This window comes from Tachypleus tridentatus, chromosome 13 (assembly GCF_004210375.1).
Source record: "Tachypleus tridentatus isolate NWPU-2018 chromosome 13, ASM421037v1, whole genome shotgun sequence".
In the NCBI taxonomy this organism is placed as follows: domain Eukaryota; kingdom Metazoa; phylum Arthropoda; class Merostomata; order Xiphosura; family Limulidae; genus Tachypleus; species Tachypleus tridentatus.
Window position 1 is genome coordinate 9,483,069 of NC_134837.1, and position 9,942 is coordinate 9,493,010.

A 9,942-nucleotide genomic window follows, 5' to 3' on the forward strand; every position below is an offset into this window, starting at 1 on the left:
AACACTTAAGAGTGAAGTTATCGTGTAATGCAGGAGACGTCATAAAGAACGACGTTTTCAAACTTCCTACTGAATTCGAAAAATTGGTAATAAATTATTACATATTTTTTCTGTGAAAAATGATAATGTCGTACTGAGGAAAGTGTTGCGATTCTATTTGTTTACCTTTTGGGTTTTTCGCTTTTATTTACTTGTAAAACTACGTTAAATGTATAGAAGTTGCCATATAATCCAGAGGAATGCGGTTTAACATAAAAATAGCGTTACTTCTATAATATATTTACAAGTGAACTTGTATTGCGAATTTATTTTATTTGTAAATTCTGTACGTACACAGAGAAAAACATAGAAAGTTAGTTAACGTAATTCACACATTCCCAACTTAGATTATTGAAACTAAACGATTCTACCGCATTCGTTACTTTCGTTGTTTATCACTATTTTCATCATAATATAATTTCGAATATTCTGATTCTTCTATTTTGTGGAAATGACATTTTAATAGCCTTTATTCTTACTCAGCTATAAGGCGAAAAACGTTTTAGGTGAAACTAAACAGTTTATACATTTATCGTATAGCAGTACGTATAAGTTTTAATAAAAACCTCTTCGTTTCACCTTGTTTTCTTTATATTTCTTCTAACTTTGAAATTTTACTAGCAACTCTCGATGGAGTAGAACAAAAGGTAATTATTTAGAAGCTTTATGTGAAACCGCAAGACGAGAGTTTATGGTTTTACACACGTGCCTTTCTTTGCAATATCTAGTGAAAAGAAAAACATTGTAGCAGAGCGTGGTTTCGATCCACGGACCTCTGGGTTATGGGCCCAGCACGCTCCCACTGCGCCACTCTGCTTCGTTTTCCCATTTTTACTATAAAGGTTCATAAAACAAATACTTTATGCTGTAAAACATTTATTTTAATTCTCCTTAACGACTACGTCTTTCGAATGTGTAAATTGTTTCATTCATAAATTTTGTGTCGTATCGAAATAACTTCAGAAATAATTATCGCTAACGGGATATTTTCGTGCTCATCTACTCACATCGTTGTTTAATTTCCTAGAAACGGTCAAAAGTGTTGACAAAATAACGAAACGACAAAACTATGGCTTTTCCATTATACGTTTATTTGAGCTACTTCAAGTCTTTTACGCATCCAATTCTTGTCATTAAACGAAATTTACGATACTGTGATTTTTTAATATTCAACGATATGTATGTTACTAGCGATTTCGAAACTAACGACAAACACACATTTCAAGGATATTTAATATTATGATATTATATTAATGTGTAAGAAATAGGGAAAAAATTCTATACGGATATCTTTTTTCAATATGTCAAAAGACATACCAGGTCCGAAGTTTATGAAATGTGATGCTTTCTTGAAAATATTGATATATCGTCGATTAAAAGTTTAGAAGTAAAACAAAATGGAATAAAAGCAAAGAAGAAAGATTTGTTTTTCAAATAATACGACAATAAAGTAGATAACGGAAGGAGCGACAGATGAAACGTAAGGAAAAGAACATCAAGTTCACGATTTATAAACCTTCGTCGATAGCATTTTCGATATTTTTAAATTTGATTTTGAAACGCAGTTATTTTTTAATGAACGATATAGCTAACTATTCTTCTTTCATATTTGAAATGCAACTAGGCTGTTTTGAGCAATTAACATATATTTTCCTTTATTGTTTATCTTTGTTTTCTATTTTTACGTGCTCTTACCAAAGCTGTCATACAGAAAGATTCAGAAGAAAACAGTGAAAAGGTACGGGAAATTTCGTCACGATTTCTTGTATAATAAAACATTCCTCTATTCCTTTGGCTTTGTGAATAAAACGTAATTAATTTTTGTGCAGATTGGTTCAAGCTTAAGGAATCTCTAACTTCGTGACGAATGTGAGAGTGAAAATAGATACGTATGGGACACTACTTAAATAACAAGTTTTCAAAACGTTTCGTTTCCTTTTTTGAGACAATTCGACGATGTTATTGTTTACCAAGAAAAAAAAATCGGAGTGTGTACTATTGGAACATTAACGAAATGTCATTTGGAAACTTTGGACGTGTCTAAAAAAAAGTCTTACAACTCTCGGTAAACGTACGATTATATATTTTTAACCGATTAAGAATAATTTCATTTGCTCGTGTTGTTTTGTTGGTGGATGAAATGGCGAGTTTAAGTGGTTTAATGACAAAGAAGGTTTTGATTATTCCATTTTGATGAACGTAATATATTTTGTAGACACTTGTCACATGAAAGGTCTCTAATTTTTAGTAAGTTTGTAAATACACAGTCAACAATATACGATATTTGTGAAATTTTTAATTAAACACTTAAGAGTGAAGTTATCGTGTAATGCAGGAGACGTCATAAAGAACGACGTTTTCAAACTTCCTACTGAATTCGAAAAATTGGTAATAAATTATTACATATTTTTTTCTGTGAAAAATGATAATGTCGTACTGAGGAAAGTGTTGCGATTCTATTTGTTTACCTTTTGGGTTTTTCGCTTTTATTTACTTGTAAAACTACGTTAAATGTATAGAAGTTGCCATATAATCCAGAGGAATGCGGTTTAACATAAAAATAGCGTTACTTCTATAATATATTTACAAGTGAACTTGTATTGCGAATTTATTTTATTTGTAAATTCTGTACGTACACAGAGAAAAACATAGAAAGTTAGTTAACGTAATTCACACATTCCCAACTTAGATTATTGAAACTAAACGATTCTACCGCATTCGTTACTTTCGTTGTTTATCACTATTTTCATCATAATATAATTTCGAATATTCTGATTCTTCTATTTTGTGGAAATGACATTTTAATAGCCTTTATTCTTACTCAGCTATAAGGCGAAAAAACGTTTTAGGTGAAACTAAACAGTTTATACATTTATCGTATAGCAGTACGTATAAGTTTTAATAAAAACCTCTTCGTTTCACCTTGTTTTCTTTATATTTCTTCTAACTTTGAAATTTTACTAGCAACTCTCGATGGAGTAGAACAAAGGGTAATTATTTAATAATTATTTAATTAAACACTTAAGAGTGAAGTTATCGTGTAATGCAGGAGACGTCATAAAGAACGACGTGTTCAAACTTCCTAATGAATTCGAAAAATTGGTAATAAATTATTACATATTTTTCTGTGAAAAATGATAATGTACTGAGGAAAGTGTTGCGATTCTATTTGTTTACCTTTTGGGTTTTCGCTTTTATTTACTTGTAAAACTACGTTAAATGTATAGAAATTGCCATATAATCAGAGGAATGCCGTTTAACATAAAAATAGCGTTACTTCTATAATATATTTACAAGTGAACTTGTATTGTGAATTTATTTTATTCGTAAATTCTGTACGTACACAGAGAAAAACATAGAAAGTTAGTTAACGTAATTCACACATTTTCAACTTAGATTATTGAAGCTAAACGATTCTACCGCATTCCTTACTTTCGTTGTTTATCACTATTTTCATCATAATATAATTTCGAATATTCTGATTCTTCTATTTTGTGGAAATGACATTTTACTAGCCTTTATTCTTACTCAGCTATAAGGCGAAAAAACGTTCCTAGGTGAAACTGAACAGTTTATACATTTATCGTATAGCAGTACGTATAAGTTTTAATAAAAACCTCTTCGTTTCACCTTGTTTTCTTTATATTTCTTCTAACTTTGAAATTTTACTAGCAACTCTCGATGGAGTAGAACAAAGGGTAATTATTTAGATGCATTATGTGAAACCGCAAGACGAGAGTTTATGGCTTTACACACGTGTCTTTCTTTGCGATATCTAGTGAAAAGAAAAACATTGTAGCAGAGCGTGGTTTCGATCCACGGACCTCTGGGTTATGGGCCCAGCACGCTCCCACTGCGCCACTCTGCTTCGTTTTCCTACTTTTACTATAAAGGTTCATAAAACAAATACTTTATGCTGTAAAACATTTATTTTAATTCTCCTTAACGACTACGTCTTTCGAATGTGTAAATTGTTTCATTCATAAATTTTGTGTCGTATCGAAATAACTTCAGAAATAATTATCGCTAACGGGATATTTTCGTGCTCATCTACTCACATCGTTGTTTAATTTCCTAGAATCGGTCAAAAGTGTTGACACAATAACGAAACGACAAAACTTTGGCTTTTCCATTATACGTTTATTTGAGCTACTTCAAGTCTTTTACACATCCAATTCTTGTCATTAAACGAAATTTACGATACTGTGATTTTTAATATTCAACGATATGTATGTTACAAGCGATTTCGAAACTAACGGCAAACACACATTTCAAGGATATTTAATATTATGATATTATATTAATGTGTAAGAAATAGGGAAAAAATTCTATACGGATATCTTGTTTCAATATGTCAATAGTCATGCCAGGTCCGAAATTTATGAAATGTGATGCTTTCTTGAAAGTATTGATATATCGTCGATTAAAGTTTAGAAGTAAAACAAAGTGGAATAAAAGCAAAGAATGAAGATTTGTTTTCAAATAATACGACAATAAAGTAGATAACGGAAAGAGCGACAGATGAAACGTAAGGAAAAGAACATCAAGTTCACGATTTATAAACCTTCGTCGATAGAATTTTCGATATTTTTAAATTTAATTTTGAAACGCAGTTATTTTTTAAGGAACGATATAGCTAACTATTTTTCTTTCATATTTGAAATGCAACTAGGCTGTTTTGGAGCAATTAACATATATTTTCCTTTATTGTTTATCTTTGTTTTCTATTTTTACGTGCTCTTACCAAAGCTGTCATACAGAAAGATTCAGAAGAAAACAGTGAAAAGGTACGGGAAATTTCGTCACGATTTCTTGTATAATAAAACATTCCTCTATTCCTTAGGCTTTGTGAATAAAACGTAATTAATTTTTGTGCAGATTGGTTGAAGCTTAAGGAATCTCTAACTTCGTGACGAATGTGAGAGTGAAAATAGATACGTATGGGACACTACTTAAATAACAAGTTTTCAAAACGTTTCGTTTCCTTTTTTGAGACAATTCGACGATGTTATTGTTTACCAAGAAAAAAAAATCGGAGTGTGTACTATTGGAACATTAACGAAATGTCATTTGGAAACTTTGGACGTGTCTAAAAAAAAGTCTTACAACTCTCGGTAAACGTACGATTATATATTTTTAACCGATTATGAATAATTTCATTTGCTCGTGTTGTTTTGTTGGTGGATGAAATGGCGAGTTTAAGTGGTTTAATGACAAAAAAGGTTTTGATTATTCCCTTTTGATGAACGTAATATATTTTGTAGACACTTGTCACATGAAAGGTCTCTAATTTTTAGTAAGTTTGTAAATACACAGTCAACAATATACGATATTTGTGAAATTTTTAATTAAACACTTAAGAGTGAAGTTATCGTGTAATGCAGGAGACGTCATAAAGAACGACGTTTTCAAACTTCCTACTGAATTCGAAAAATTGGTAATAAATTATTACATATTTTTTCTGTGAAAAATGATAATGTCGTACTGAGGAAAGTGTTGCGATTCTATTTGTTTACCTTTTGGGTTTTTCGCTTTTATTTACTTGTAAAACTACGTTAAATGTATAGAAATTGCCATATAATCCAGAGGATTGCCGTTTAACATAAAAATAGCGTTACTTCTATAATATATTTACAAGTGAACTTGTATTGTGAATTTATTTTATTCGTAAATTCTGTACGTACACAGAGAAAAACATAGAAAGTTAGTTAACGTAATTCACACATTCCCAACTTAGATTATTGAAGCTAAACGATTCTACCGCATTCCCTACTTTCGTTGTTTATCACTATTTTATCACTTCGTTGGTAAAAGAGTAGCCCAAGAGTTAGCGGTGGGTGATGATGACTAGCTTCCTTCCTATAGTCTTACACTGCTAAATTAGGGACGTCTAGCACACATAGCCCTCGAGTAGCTTTGTTCGAAATTCCAAAAACAAACAAACAAAATAAACAAACATCTCTTTAACAACCAATTTCCAAGATCTCAATCCTTTTTGATTCTGTTCATTGCAGACAAAATCCGTTGTTTGATTAACATCTTTGCTAGCCGATACATATTAAAAAATAATTAGAAGCTTATTGTAATTTTAATGAAAGCTAAAACTATGAATCCATATTATTTGCTGAAATATGTGAACACCATTGCACCAAGTTACGCACCTGCGAGCGCATCTACAATTTTACTAACTTCGCGCTCATGAAAAAAAATAAGCACCAGCGTGCGCATCTACCAAAAAAGCGCCTGATCGCACATGTATAAAAATAAGTATCTCTGCGCGCTAACCAAAATAAACACTTGAAAGTGCATCTACCAGTTTATGCACCTTCGCGCACATGTACGAAAATTATAAATAAGCACCTGCGCGCGTCTATCAATTCATGCACATCTGCCAAAATAAGTACTTGCGCACTTATTTTCCAAAATAACCTCATGCGTGCGCATGTACCAAAATAAGTATCTGCACTCGCACCCACCAAATGAAGCCACTGCGCGCGTATCTACCAATTTCTGCACATGCTCACAAAGGTACGAAAATTTAGAACCTGCACGCCCATGTGCCAAAATACGTATCTGCGCGAGCATTTTCCAAAATAAGCACTTTCGTGCGCATGTACTAAAATAAGCACCTGCGTGCCCATGTACGAAAATGAGACCTCTGGGCGCATATATCAAAATAAGCACCTGCGAGTGCATCTAGCAAAAGAAGCACATGCGATCACATCTAGCAAAATAAAAACCTGCGTGTGCATGTACCAAAACAAGTACCTGCGCGCTCATCTTTCAATTCATGCACGTGAGCGCATATTTACGAAAATTTATAATTTGCTTGCACATGTACCCATATTAGCAACTCCGCGCATGTACTAAATCAAGCGCATGCGCGTACATCTACCAAAATATCTACCTGAGCACTTATCTACCAATCTATGCACAAGCGCACATGTACCAAAATAAGCAAATCCGCGCATCTACCAATTTATGCGCATATGCGAAAATAGGAACTTCGTGCGAGTGTACAAAAATAAGATCCTGCGTGCGCATATACCAAAATAAGCATCTGCATATACGTTCCAAAATAAGTACCTGTGCGTGCAACTAACAAATTATGAACACACGCGCACATGTAATAAACTAAGCACCTTCTCGCGCATGTACTAAAATAAGCACTTGCATGCGAAACTGAAAACAATCACCTGCGTATACATGTGGCAGTGTAAGCACCTACGTTCGCATGTACCTAAATAAGCACTTGCGCGCGCATCTTTGAATTTATGCACATTCGCGCACGTGTAAGAATATTAAGAACCTGCGTGCGCAAGTGCGAAAAGAACCTACGCGCGGATCTACCAATTCGTACATATCTTTCAATTTATGCACATGCGCGCACATGTAAGAATATTAAGAACTTGCGTGCGCTACCGAAAAGAACCTACGCGCGGATCTACCAATTCGTACATATACAAGCACATGTAGGAAAATAAGCTTCTGCGTGTCAATGTACAAATTTACGCACAAAATCAGCACCTTCGCGCTCATGTAGGGAAATAAGCATGTGCGTGCGCACCTACCAATGAACGAAATGGACGCGTATCTATCAATTTACCTACTAGCGCGCATGTAATAAAATAAGCATTGGCTCGCGCATTTACCAAAATGACAAACTGCACGATCATGTACCAAAATAAGCACCCGTGCGCCCATCTACGAAAATAAATACCTGCGAGGTAATGTATGAATATACGCACCTGCGCGCATATATATGAAAATAACCATCTGCAAACACGTGTATCAAAATAAGCATCTATTAATTTATGCGCATATAAACACCTGCGTGCTCAGTTGTATTTTACTGTTTTTGTATTCACTTGTGGATGAATTTTAGATTAATGTATTAACACACAGATATTTGTTACAGTTAAACATCGCTATTGGCATGACTTTCTTGGAATTGGTTTCAGTTCTATCTGCAGATGAGGTACAGATGTAAATTTATTGGGCTTTAGATTTACATGCACCGCTAGTGATCGTTTTTCTCTCCAATATAACACTGTTCAAAGGAACAATACAACCAGTGATAAATAAATTTGGACAGTTTTTCTGACATCTTCCGCCAGTGTCATGTCATTCACTTTGGTGGAGAATTGTTCTTTTCCTCCTGTTATTTCCAGTTCTCCCAGGAGATCTGTAGTAAGTTTCTCAATATAGACACCGAGTTGATATATCCACAGTTAAGATGCCTTGCTTATAGCTTTGTCCTTATTCAAACATGGGAAAATTATATAATTCCTGTCATCAGTGCTCATACTTTAGTAAGTTAGATATTTATGTCCTCTGAGTTACTTTAGATGAATTGAAAGTTAGTTACTGATTGCTAATTTGTTTTTTCTGGGTAAACTTAATTGTCTTAGATGTTCATTACTATTACTATTATAATCCTAATTTTTATAAGTGCAGGAGTTAATCATGTGTCCTTGTTAAGTTAGACATTAATTATTAATGTGTTTTTTAGGTAATTCTGGTCAATTTGCACATTCTTTATTATTCCATACTTTGTGGACTAGATACAATTAGATGGTTTGTCCATAAGATATTTATCAGTATTTTGTTAACGAGTATACTTTAATAGTTTCTACATTACACAGCTTTACTACTTGTAATATTTCATTTATTCTGTTTGATTGTTTTGCATCATTGTTAACTGTATATCTTATTATCCTAATTTTCATCAGTGGGACTTAAAATCTTTTGACTTGTTATGTATTCATTTATTTCCCATGGCTAAACTTGATTTTGGCTACTTCAACGTTTGTGATACTAGAAACCTAATTTAATCCCAGTAATCTACACTTTATTGTTCTGCCCAATAGTGTCCACTTTATTGATAGCTGTTTGCAACTTTAAGTCCAATTCTCAAATTCAAGACCCAACCATTCAGACTAACCTTGGCTCTAAGTTTGTGGAGGTACAAACTTTTTTCTGACTCTGAGTCTTTGCACACTTCATTCTGTGGATTATTGGCTCCTGCTTACTTCCATCCATTTGAAGTCCAGAGACCACACTACTCTACTCTAACAAGATGCACTATTAAATAGGATTCCTCATGATAGAGAGAAGTCTCTTCTTACTCTTCTCAATACCTCATTCAGTGATGAGTTCTTTTCAACCTCAGTAAAGTTTAGCTTCCTCTTTCATCTTCATGTTTGGAATGAATAATTCTCACATCCATCACCTTCCAATCTCTGATCTACCATGGAGTGTTCACTCCATACCACCTTTACTGAGGTTGTTAAGCTTTGTCCCACTTTCCTCTACTTCAGCTGGGATGGTGGTTGTTATGGTGCATTACAACATCTTCAAAGTGGTCACTTATATCATAGAGCCAGTGGTACCAATTCCAGGTCTCTGTGCTCATGGTCACCACATTATGATTGTAGCTTTCCATTTTCCTGGCTCCCTAAATTTCGTGTTAAATTGATTATATTCTTCCAAGTTTCTCCTCATGGAGTGGCCCCTCATTTCGTGAGTGTCAACACTTCCTACCTACATGTATGGCTTTAGTCAGTTCCATTGTCTAAGCCCAGTCTCTGGTTGAATGTGTTACATTTTTCCTTTCCTGATTCATCAAGCCTTTGTCCATGTCTATTACCACAGATAATATATCTTTTGAATTTTGGCTCTTTCTCCTTGTTTCTGCACTTCCCACCTTTCCCTATTATTCACCCAGTTGTTAAATAAAGACTTCTCCACTTCGATTGTGTCTAGCTATTGGGTGACTTTATTGATTACCCAACATTTCATCTGGCTTCATTTTTCCTTTCTTTTCCCTCCTTTTATACTTCTTTGAATTGTTTATTGTGATCTAAATGTGGTTCTAAATGCTCTTTCCTCCATATAAACTTT

General features: G+C 33.7%; 2 non-coding genes across 2 annotated transcripts; both read right to left on the minus strand.

The window, feature by feature from the left end:
* Positions 1-784: 784 nt before the first annotated feature.
* On the minus strand, positions 785-856 carry TRNAM-CAU (transfer RNA methionine (anticodon CAU)). The gene has a single exon. It is a non-coding gene; the product is annotated as a tRNA-Met (tRNA).
* A 2,979-nt stretch (positions 857-3,835) lies between these two features.
* On the minus strand, positions 3,836-3,907 carry TRNAM-CAU (transfer RNA methionine (anticodon CAU)). The gene has a single exon. It is a non-coding gene; the product is annotated as a tRNA-Met (tRNA).
* Positions 3,908-9,942: the final 6,035 nt, after the last annotated feature.